This window comes from Pantherophis guttatus, chromosome 3, assembly GCF_059756535.1.
Source record: "Pantherophis guttatus breed Tessera chromosome 3, ASM5975653v1, whole genome shotgun sequence".
In the NCBI taxonomy this organism is placed as follows: domain Eukaryota; kingdom Metazoa; phylum Chordata; class Lepidosauria; order Squamata; family Colubridae; genus Pantherophis; species Pantherophis guttatus.
The window spans coordinates 28,693,539-28,705,549 of NC_142065.1; the positions used below are offsets into that span (position 1 = coordinate 28,693,539).

General features: G+C 37.0%; 1 long non-coding RNA gene across 1 annotated transcript; it reads left to right on the forward strand.

Annotated features, from left to right (window-relative positions):
• Nucleotides 1-5,766: 5,766 nt before the first annotated feature.
• LOC148114531 (uncharacterized) lies at nt 5,767-11,731 on the forward strand. The gene is made up of 3 exons (XR_015732852.1): nt 5,767-5,828; nt 10,332-10,424; nt 11,493-11,731. It is a non-coding gene; the product is annotated as an uncharacterized LOC148114531 (long non-coding RNA).
• The last annotated feature ends 280 nt before the right edge of the window (nt 11,732-12,011 follow it).

The window sequence follows — 12,011 nt, forward strand, 5'->3', positions numbered from 1 at the left end:
ACTGCTGTTACAGAAGGAAAACTGGCACGTGAAATATAAGCATGCATTAGATTTGTCAAGTGCATATTTAGTTCTGTAAGCAAAAGGTCCCCCTTCATTAGTAAGCAAAGTGCTAAAATGATACTACCCTAGAATTAATGCTGCAGCTCTTTATGTTCTACTGAAACAGACTGAAAAGTATCCCTGCATTTCACATGATTTCATTAGATCAAAGTACCAAACTTAAGTAAGGGTGTTGTCTATCAATTGTGCAAACTGATACTGTGACATGAATTTTAATTTTTTCCCCGCTATTTGAAGCACTCCCTCACATCAAAAGGAGACTTTCTCTCACTTGTTGAAGTAAAAGAGATAACAGTGTTACCTTTGCAAAATGTGCTGGAGACATGAGAACTGGTTGTCTGGATGTGAACATCCATCCTTGGAATACTGCATCCAGTTTTGGTTACCACGATGTAAAAAAGATGTGGAGACTCTAGAAAGAGTGCAGAGAAGAGCAACAAAGATGATTAGAGGACTGGAGGCTAAAACAAATGAAGAACAGTTGCAGGAACTGGGTATGTCTAGTTTAATGAAAAGAAGGACTAGGGGAGACATGATAGCAGTGTTCCAATATCTCAGGGGCTACCACAAAGAAGAGAGAGTCAACCTATTCTCCAAAGCACCTGAAGGACAAGAAGCAATGGGTGGAAACTAATCAAGGAGAGAAGCAACTTAGAACTAAGAAAAAATTTCCTGACAGTTAGAGCAATTAATCAGTGGAACAACTTGCCTCCAGAAGTTGTGATTGCTCCAACACTGGAAGTTTTTAAGAGGAGGTTGGATAACCAATTGTCTGAAATGGTGTAGGTTTTCCTGCCTAAGCAGGGGGTTGGACTAGAAGACCTCCAAGGTCCCTTCCAACTCTGTTATTCTATTCTAATTCTTTTACCTTCCTAAACAAGAGCCATGGAATTCAGACCTATTGGGGAAAAGGTTAAAAACCATCCAAATTTTCATTGGCCCAAAGAGGTTTATCATAACACTTGATGTATCTCTTTCTATGTACTGTATGTATTCCAGAAATCAAGTATTGTCTATGTGTTCTTTCTAATAGTGCTGGAATTTGATTTCAAAAGAGTTCTTTAAACACACACAAAACAGAAAGTTCCAACATCAATTTCACTCCAGTATACTTATATGTCAATAATACAGGTTGTATTTTTCCTATACCATATTTTCTACACTATAAGTGGTTTTCAACTTATGACCACTATTTATTTATTTATTTATTTATTTATTTATTTATTTATTTATTTATTTATTTATTTATTTTTCATTCTTTCTTTCTTTCATTCATTCATTCATTCAAATTTATGTACCGCCTTCTCCTTCAAAGGAGAATGGGACCAGAACTTATATTGCTAAGCAGCGTAGTTGTTAAGCAAATGTTAAGTGAATGTTAAGTGAATTTCTGCAGTTGTTAAGTAAAACATGGTTGTTAAACGAATCCTGCCTTCCCCGTTGACTTTACTTGTTGGAAGACAGCTGGGAAGGTTGCAAATGGTGACCACATGACCTTGAGATGCAGCAAGCATCATAAATAATACTGGCTGCCAAGCATCTAAATTTTGATCATATAACCATGGAGATGTTGTGACTGTCATAAGGGAGAGAACCAGTTTTAACTCACTTTTTTTTTTACTGCTATGTAGCTTTATATGATCATTAAATGAATGGTTGTAAGTCAAGGACTATCTATATCATGGGTGTCAAACTTGCCATGTCACATTGCCGTCATATGATGTTTCGCAACATTTTTTCCCTTTGCGGAGCTGTGGTAGGTTTGACACCCCTAATCTATATGTATGAGACAGGACTTCCATGGTATCTCTGTGTATGTGTATATCAGGGATGGGTTCTAAAATTTTTTACTACCGGATCTGTGGGCATGGCTTATTTTGTGGGCGTGGTTTGATGGTCATGTGACAATTCTTCAGGATTTAGCAGAGGTATTGGTCTACCAGGCTTTTAACTGCTTGCAGAGCTGTATTGGTCTACCCATTTATTTTTGCAGGCACCAGGTCTACTCATTTGTTTTTGGAGGCACCAGTCTACCACCACACTGCCTTTTAACACTGATCAGCTGTAGGGCGGCCCTTTGAAGCCCCGTTTGAAGCAAGAGTTTAAACAGTTTTTTTCCTTCTAGCCGATCAGCTGGGACTCAGGAGGCAGCAATAGATTGGGGGTGGGGCCAAATAAAAGGTAAGAATAACGCGGGGGGCGGGGGGGACAGAACTGTCATATCGTCACCGCTACCGGCTCAGCGGAACCAGGCGGAACTGGGAGAAACCCACCACTGGTATACATATATATATGTGTGTATCATAGAATGGGAAGGGCCAATTAGACCCGAGTCTAACTGCTTGCTCCATCTTGCATAAATCTAGATTAAAACTTTCACAACAAATGTTTTCCAGTCTCTGCTTATACGTACTGAGAAAGGGGTGCTGCCATCTTAGAAATAGGTGCCACTGTTAAACCACTGTTATTATTAAAGTATTTTTCTAATATTCAAACTGAATCTGCTTTCCTATAGCATATTATCATTTTTCACAGTCCGCACAATGGGATTATAAACAAACATCACAGATCACAGCTTGCATTTTTCTACATACAGACACAATGATTTAGACATAGACATAGACAATGACATAGAAAGCATAGTATCTAGAAATCACCTGTAGTGCTATTCAAGTGTTCTTTGTGTGTATGGGACAGAAGGCATGTGCATGGGTTCTGTCACAACATTCCTGAGTATGTCAGTTCTATTATCAAACTTCTGAGTGAAATCTGAAGGGAATATAAGATCTGAAATGAGATTCTAATAGTATTTGGCTGAGTGCTTTTGGAAGGCTGTCCATGATGGAGAAACATGATAGCACAGATTCAGCTTAATATGGTTAGAAGCTCCCTTTAGGCCTTTCCGCTGAACACAGAAAGATCAAAGGCAGCGAAGAAGGGTGATCCACATATGGATATTGGGAATAATAACTGGTGCCTGAGTCCCTAGTTCTCTTCAACAGTTCATACATTTAGATAATGTGCCAGGATATGGATGTAGTTTTATATCGTATGGAAGAAAAACCCTAAATGTTGATTAATTATTTTACATGGAACTTGAAGAACTAAAGTACAGTCAGCTTGTGAAAATCTAAACCCATCAATGCTAAATAACATTCAAAGGAAGTAAATAGGAAATATATAATTTTCTTCTAGTGAGCATCTGGATAATTTCATATTAAACATTCGGTTATTTATATCAGGGGTGTGACCTAAATTAAGCAAAAATTGATTATGATAATTTGTCATGATTATTATGCAGCAGGACAATGAAATTGCTTCCACTACTCTTCCATACATTTCTTTTTTTGTTTGTTTGTTTCCTCTGTTCATTTTTAGTGCTAAGTCATTGCATTGGAGATTGGTTATCCAGTACTGTTCACCATATTTCTCTTCCTTTGTTACCATACATGTAATTCCTTCTAACAGTTGCATTTGTATTATACGCTAAAGTTGGTTTGGTGTAATGCCAATTTCTACTTTGCTTAGTTTTTTTTTTTTTTCTTTTAGCTTAGTGTGTTGGGCAAATGAAATATGTTCAGTATATGATATAACAAATTGTATAAGACAAAGAAAATGGGCTACTTTGGTAGTCACGTTAAGACTGTTGAGATTGGAGTGTTTTTATCCTGTACTGTGCTAAGAAGAGTGGGAAGTCAGTGCCTCCCCTCCCCCTTGTATCTCATACCCAGAGGTGGTATTCAGCCGGTTTGGGCAAACCAGTAGCGGAAATTACAGGTGGGCCTGCCCACCCACCCCAGCTGTATGCTGTCCTACTTAGGCATGTTTTTGAGGCCGGGCTTTTGCACGGAAGGCATGTGTGCTCACATTTTCGGTGCTGGGTGAACTGGTAGGTAAGTTACCGTATTTTTCGGAGTATAAGACGCACCTTTTTTCCCCAAAAAAGAGGGTGAAAATCTGGGTGCGTCTTATATTCCGAATGTAGCCCTGCCCAGCTTCTCAGACGGAGGTTTCAGAGGCTGAAAAAAGCATCAGAAATGAAGCTTCAGAAAAGAAGCCCCCAAACATAGCTTCAGAAAAAAAGCCCCCAAACAGAGTGTCAGAGACTTTTTTTATGAAGCTGTTTCAGAGGCTTTCAGAGGCAGGAAAAAAAGCACACACACACAAAAAAAGGCACAAAGCTCACAACCAAGGAACCTATTGCTAAAATTCACCTCTGGAAACAGCTGATTGGGGTTATTCTGGGAGGCTGATCCACCTGACAATCAGCTTTTTTCTTATTTTCCTCCCCAAAAACTAAGGTGCATCTTATACTGTGGTGCGTTTTATACTCCGAAAAATACTGTATGTGAATCCCACTTCCGCTCATGCCCCCTTTTCCCTGCTCCTTTTCTTTTCCTTAATTTCCTACTTTATTTTGCTTTGTGTTTTATATAATAAAACAAATAAAAAAATTGATAAAAGGTGGGGGAGGGAAAGACTGTTGCCTGAACATATACATTATCACTCTTCCATATTGATACCTGTGAACTATATAAACCATCAGGAATCCTAGAGATAATCAAAACTTATCAAGGTGATAACCAATAGGCCTATTTCCTATGGATTTTTCTGATTCTTTTATCATTCTGTCCAAATAGGTAGCCATCTCTGCATCTGGTGGATTCCATTAATGAACGGCATATAATATAAAGCATTTATTTATTGTTATTCATTTTAAAGTCCCTTCCTCACCTTTTTGTGCAGAATACTGTGGATTAAAGCTGGTCTTTCTGCACAAGTCCATTGTCCTTCAGCCACATTCATTTTGTAGCATCCATGTTCCCATTTATAAAATGTGGCAAGGAATGGGTTGCTTTTCCTAAAACGGTGACCTCTGTTTTAGAGCTGCATTGAATCTTCCCTCTTTCCTCTATTCTGTTTTTGTGAGATTCATAGTGCCTGCATTTTTCCATAACCCTTAATCAAAACTCTCATTTCCCCACTCACTCTTTGTATAAATCAAGTTGCCTTCCACCGTTTCTCAGGAGTTTGAATGCAACTTCTTACTTTAATATTATTCTGCTTTATTACAAATTCTATATTTAGAACATGTTGCGTCCTTTTTTTTTAAAGCATCTAGGAGAAGGCAGGTCAGCACATCTAAACAGAAATTAAAAGAGAACCATGCATTTTTGCCCTACAATCTTTCTCTCTCGCCACCCAGCAATTTTCTTCCACTTGATTTGTACAGGGATGTCAGTCTTTCGGCTTTTGATTTACTATTCAAAATCTCTTTGAGGAGAGAATAAATTAGACAGCTGCCATCCAAACTAAAAGACTGAAAAGCCATCTGAATTTCCTGGGCAGGACACACCCTTTTCTTCAAGCTTCATGCAGCTCATAAACCAGAGTCTTAGCCAACTGCAAGTACAGCGAGCAAAACACATCAGCCGGGTCTTGTCAATATGGGTGTTACACCTTTGGGCAAAGGTGAGGTTTCTACCATGTTTGTGCCAATATATTGCAGTAATTCAGGAAGAATGGCAGTATCCCCTTCCAGGCTGGATACATCTATTCAACAACGGATTGTCTTGGAGGAAGGTACTTGGAAATGGGGTATCAAACATCTTACCACTAAAAGGGGAAATAGGTCAGAAAAGCATAAATAAGTAAGAAATAGCAAACCGTAGCTGCCTTCTCTGTCTCTTTTTTCCTCACATTAGTCAAGATGACTGAACCTCCTGCAGATGATCTACTTTGACTTGGTCAGCAGAAATTTTCATGTAAGAGAAGCAAATGGATAAGCCACAGCACATAATGGGCTCAGTTTAGAAGGGTTTAAAGGCCCATGTGAATGAGACATCTTTCTTATTAGGCACCACAGATTCTTGGGATATGCACAACTAATATACAGGAGATATTCTGAGGGAAGTCACAATAAGCAGTCCATGCTGGAAAATGGTAAAAAGTCAATTAGGATAAAGGGAACAAACACTATAGTAAAAGTTGGAGCAATATTGCCAGTGGCATGCTGCATGCTATATGCCTAACCCATATGTTGAATAAGTAGCAATAGCACTTAGCTTTATATACCCCTTCATAGTGTCTATGGAGATTCTCAGTCATCCAGGTCAGGGTTGTGCCAAAGGTGCTTTTTCAAGAGGCAACTGAACTTTCTAGTTTTTCTTTGAAAATGTTTTGCTTCTCATCCAAGAAGCTTCTTCAGCTCTAACTGGATGGTGAGGGATGGAAGGAATCAAGGGAATCAAGGATCCTACCATTCCCCACCATCCAGTCAGAGCTGAAGAAGCTTCTTGGATGAGAAGCAAAATGTCTTCAAAGAAAAAACAGAAAGTCCAGTTGTTTCTTGAAAAAGCACCTTTGGGATCACTTCATAATGCTTTACAGTCCTCTCTAAGCAGTTTACAGAGTCAGCATTGCCCTCAATAATTTAGGTCCCTATTTTACCAACCTCAGAATGATGTAAGGATCAGTCAACCTTGAGCCAATCAGAATTGAACTCATGGCAATGAGCAGTGTGTTAGCCTGCAATACTGCATTCTAACCATTGTGCCACCACGGTAGATTTGAGAAATGAAAAAATTTGCTCAGCTCATTTAATATATGTATATCCTGCCTTTCCTCAAGATGTCATCCTTAGATGACAAGAATGTTTATTTTCATTTTTTTCTGACAATATAAATCCTGTGAAGTTGATTGAACTTAGGGGTTTTTACCTGAATCTGAATCTATAGTGAAATATGGTTCCACTATAATGACTGCACAATATTGCCTCATATGGTTTGAGAGCTATAGCCATCAGTTTTAATGTTTGTGTTTAAGATAATGTGGCATTCTTTATTAATATGTGTATTAGTATTACTATCTGTAAACTGATGACATCCCATTTAAAGACTAAAGTAAGGATAAATCAACTTTTTAATGCAAATTAGCAAATAGCCAATTTGCACATATAAACCAAGGGGCATTTAATTCCTCAAATCTGAATTTTGGAGCAGCAAATGTCTTATGTTAAAGAAATGTGTGCATGATATTAACAGAAATAACCTGTAAAAATGAGTGTGCAAGAAGAAAATAGTTTCCAAACGCATATTAGAAAAAACACCAAAAAATGAGCATACCATTTTTATAAATATTAAAAGACTGCATTTGAAAGTTAAAGAAAACTTCAACTTGGAAAAACAACAGCGGCTACACTTTGATATTTCTCCTGTTTTGCTTGTTGTCACATCCTACATAGTGTTAAATTAACTGTTACCAAATAACAGCACTAGGGAACTGTATGCCATTTAAATTTCCCATAATGCACTGGATTATGCCAAGCTGTTAAAGCATTATGAGTAATTTTGCGAAGAAGCCAGGAACTGAAAATCGGGTCCTTCAGGATCTTCTTAACAAGATCCAGCTTGTTAAGTCAGAAAGGGGAGAATATTTCAGAGCAGTTAGTGTAGAGTCCAATCTCAATTGCTGAAAATACTGCTCGTGAGTTTCATCACTCAGTACTTTAAAATATATGTAGATGTGCACAAAAGGAAAACTGCAGTTGTTTGAGTACTAATAAAGATTTTCTGTACTGATAAAACTTTGTTCTAAGTAGCAACACAGTGAATATATTTGCAATCAATTAAAATTTCTAAACAGTCTCACAGAGAGTATATTATCTTAAGCTGATCCAAAGGCCATCAAGTTCAGACTGTCCAAATTTCATACATCTTGGTAAACCACAATGTGGTTTGATTAGTTTGGCTTAGTACAATGAACTGTATGATTTCAGCCAATTGTGGCCAATTCAACAAAGTGTAATTCACAAACTATGGCTTAGCATGATGTATAACCTGGCCTCTGTTTAAAAACATTTACAGCTGATCAGCCTTGAGTAATGGAGCACATTCCAATCCCACAGTCTGGAAATTTAGTACTAAATCTGAATCTCAGAGTAGCATCCCTAAACTGCTCCTTTAGGGAAGCATATTCTGTTCAAAACAGATTGAGACCAACTCCCCAGGCAGAAGATCTGTCATTTTCAGCTGTGGAAGCTCCATCAGGTTTAAAAAATGTTCCTTTTGAAGTCACTACAAGCAGCAAGTGTGAAATTTTGCCTATTCTTAAAAAGATTATACATTTTCATGAAATATTTCCAAGGTTACCCATAAATTTTATTTTAGCCAAAATCGAAAAACATCTCATTCTACTCTGGATTAATTTATACCTGATAAAATTAAGGGTTTATTGCAAACATTTTTCCTAATTTCTGTCCATTCCATAATTAGATTATTCAATAATAATCACAGATTATTTATTTTTCCTTATTTTTCAGTCTCAGTTGTGCATTATAACCTGAGAGCTGCCATTTTGAGGATCATAAATTATGAACCTTACTACAGGGATTTCTGAAAAAATAACTTCTCCTATTTAGATGCAGTGGTTCAGTGGCTAAGACGCTGAGCTTGTCAATCAAAAGATTGGCAGTTCAGCGGTTCGAATCCCTAGTGCTGTGTAACGGGGTGAGCTCCCGTTACTTTGTCCCAGCTTCTGCCAACCTAGCAGTTCGAAAGCACGTAAAAAATGCAAGTAGAAAAATAGGGACCACCTTTGGTGGGAAGGTAATAGCATTCCATGTGCCTTTGGCATTTAGTCATGCTGGCCACATGACCACGGAGACATCTTTGGACAGTGCTGGCTCTTTGGCTTTGAAATGGAAATGAGCACCGCCCCCTAGAGTCGGGAACGACTAGCACATATGTGCGAGGGGAACCTTTACTATTTAGGTTGGCTCAGCCACTTTACTTATCTTCTTCCAAGGTACCCTGGTTGTGTCATTTCTTATTGATAATTGTTTGGCACAAACAGAAAAGAGGACCTTTTGGATTGCAGCAGTCTCTGTATGAAACAACTTCCCATGAAAAAGTGATCTGCTAATTGGATTACAATCTAGGGACAGGATGAAAACATCTTTTCTATTCCCATCAGAAATGAAAATACAAATGAATTATGCACAAATGTACCCTTATGAGACTTTACTGGTTACTTGTTTTATAAAATACTTTGTGTTCTTTCCATAAAATAGTATCTTGCCCATTTTATTCTAAATACATGAACAGTCATCTAGAATTTTTTTAAAAAAGAACCCTTCAGATATCATTGTTTTCAATGATTTACTGCCCCAATTTCAAAGAACAGCTCTGGAATTAAACTAGGAGGAAGTTTTAACTGACTTGCTTAAATAATCCACTTCCTCAAGGCCACCCACTGAAATGAATGAGGTAACCCCCTTAAAGTATTTCTATATAGCTATACAGGATGCAATGGCCCATCTTGCCTAAGATTTGTGAATATTTCCAAGGATATGTGCTTAGCCCTGTTCTCTCTGATGTTGCTGGCAAATGTCCATTGTTTTAACTGGTCAAATTCCAACTGTTTAGCAATGTATCATGCCTGTATCTATACTACTAAATTATCAGTGCAATCCATAGCAACCCGCTCAAGAAAAAAGAACATGAACTTTCCAAACTGACAGGGACAAAGTGTTCTTTGCCACTGGCACACCTTTGAATAATGTGTACCATCACTACTCCCTTCTTCTACATGTGAAAAGAAGTACTCTGCACACGTTAATGAATGTACATAGAACTCTGTGATTGAAGAGAGTTTCCAGCTCATTGGAAATCCTTTTTGCATGTTAGGGAGGGATGTTGGTCCCTTACCAGGGGTGGGTTCTACTTACCTTTACAACTGGTTCACAACGGGATCGTGCATGCGCACTTGCTTTGCTCGCGCATGCGTTAAGCAGATCACCTATGATGACATCCGGGGTGGTGAGCGGAGCCACCCGCCGGTTTTACTACCGGTTCTTGTGAACCGGTCCAAACCAGGGGCAACCCACCACTGTCCCTTACCCAAACATACTAAAAGTGCAGCCATTGTAGAGCATCAGATATAATTCTCTCACATCCTCTTTTAAAATAGCAATATAGAAGTTCTGGAAAGGGTTATCTATTGGTATGAATGTTTTGGAAGTAGCATTTTTTTAGCAATGGGAAATATGGAAAATTGTTAATTCAGTGAAGGATAATTACATGGAGTCATAAGTAGAATTGTAATTGTTATTTTAAGGCCAAGTTAATATTTTTTCTAAAACTAAGGGATAATAAATAGGTCTACAACACAAATTTATATTTGTTTAATGGGGGGGGAGAGTCTTATTCTTTAACCATAATATCCCTATAGTAGGGTTTATACTGCATTCATTTCTTTTCCACCTTGAGTTGGCAGGATCTCTACCTTTAGTTCTCAGCACTGATGGTCAAAAAGTTCCATAAGAAGGACCTCAGATTACTCATCTCTACTTCAAAGCACAGGTAAAGTATTCATTTTACTATGATTGTTCATTATTTATAAATAATGAATACATTATTCATTATTTTAGTAATACACAGGGTAAAAACCATAACCTTCATTATTTCCATGTTCCAGTTTGGATATTAAAGATGAGAAATATTGACTTACATCCCAAGAATGATTGGTTCAAATCCACAGTACTTACCTTGAAAATGATTCCTGCAAATTGTTAGTAATGTAATTATCTCAGCCTTTTGCTGCTTAGTAGGTAATTCTGCTACCAGTTGCAAAAAGGATGAGGTTCTCTCTGATTAATACAAGAAATCTTATATCTGATCTTTTATAAGATGAAAGTATCATAGGAATCAAACAGAGTTCACTTAAGAACTCTGAACCTTCTCCTCCCTACACTTTGATATGTGGTCTTATATTTGTTTACATTTAAACAAATTATTGTTGATTTTAAATTAGTAATTTAGAGATGGGCAAGTCTTTCAGTTTTCTTGAGTTTCTTGTTTTCCAGCCATATGTTTGTTTAGCACTATTCCTGATATTATTTTGGAATTTATCCAAAGGAACTCTCAGATTTTTTTTTGTGCATTTTTGAATACATTATTTCCTATACACACATTCTGATATTTTTTCTTACAATTTAGACTTTTTATGAGTATTTTGATTGCTGTACGCTGCCCAGAGTCGCTTTTTATGAGATGGATGACTATACAAATTTATTTCATAAACAAGTAATTTTTTCCTTCATAGAATATAGCTTTATAAATAATTTGTTTCTCACTGATGTAATCTTTGTTCTATTCTGATGTTTGTTCTGTTCAGTTTTGTTGTGACCTTATCACTAATAGTCAAACCTGCAAATCATTCTACAAAGATCTTATTTAGCCAATCTAAATCAGAAAGTTCTCAAAAGTAAGGTTTGCATTAGGCAAATGCACTTAAATTTGCTTAAGGCTTGAAATGGGCAAATGCTTGCAACAATTCACATGAAATCATTTTTCTTCCTTTCTGTTAATGCTTTCTAGCTTGCTATTATCTATATATGTTATTTTTTTCTCTTTTTTTTCCTTTTTGAGATTCTACGGATTCAAGAATGATTCTTCATATTCTCTACTAATTTCTTTAACGTGAGTTCTGTGACACCAGAAATAACACTACACAGTTGTCTCAGTTAGTGTTAATTTTCTAAAAAATGTCCCCGCATTTTGAAATTTCCAAGTATTGGAGATTCACCAAGCCTGGGAGCATACTTTTGTTGGCATGGGCAATTAATTTTTATGTTTAAGTGATCTTTAAATATTTTCAGAATTTGGACAACATATCATTTTCTGCTGTTTTTATTGCTTTTATGTAACTAAGATAATGTGCAGCAATTTATAGGGATAATGCAGATGAGATTATAATTTTTTTGTGCTCCTCCTTCCTTTTTTAAAAAAATCAGTTGTAGTACTTACAGAACCTGCCACCAAACACAAACATGTTTAAATGATTTGCAAATTCAGTAAAGTTTATAATTGCAAATTACAATACAATTTGAGAATATACAGAGAATATAATACCTCTTTGAAGCTGATTTGTGAAGCAAATGTGAGCCC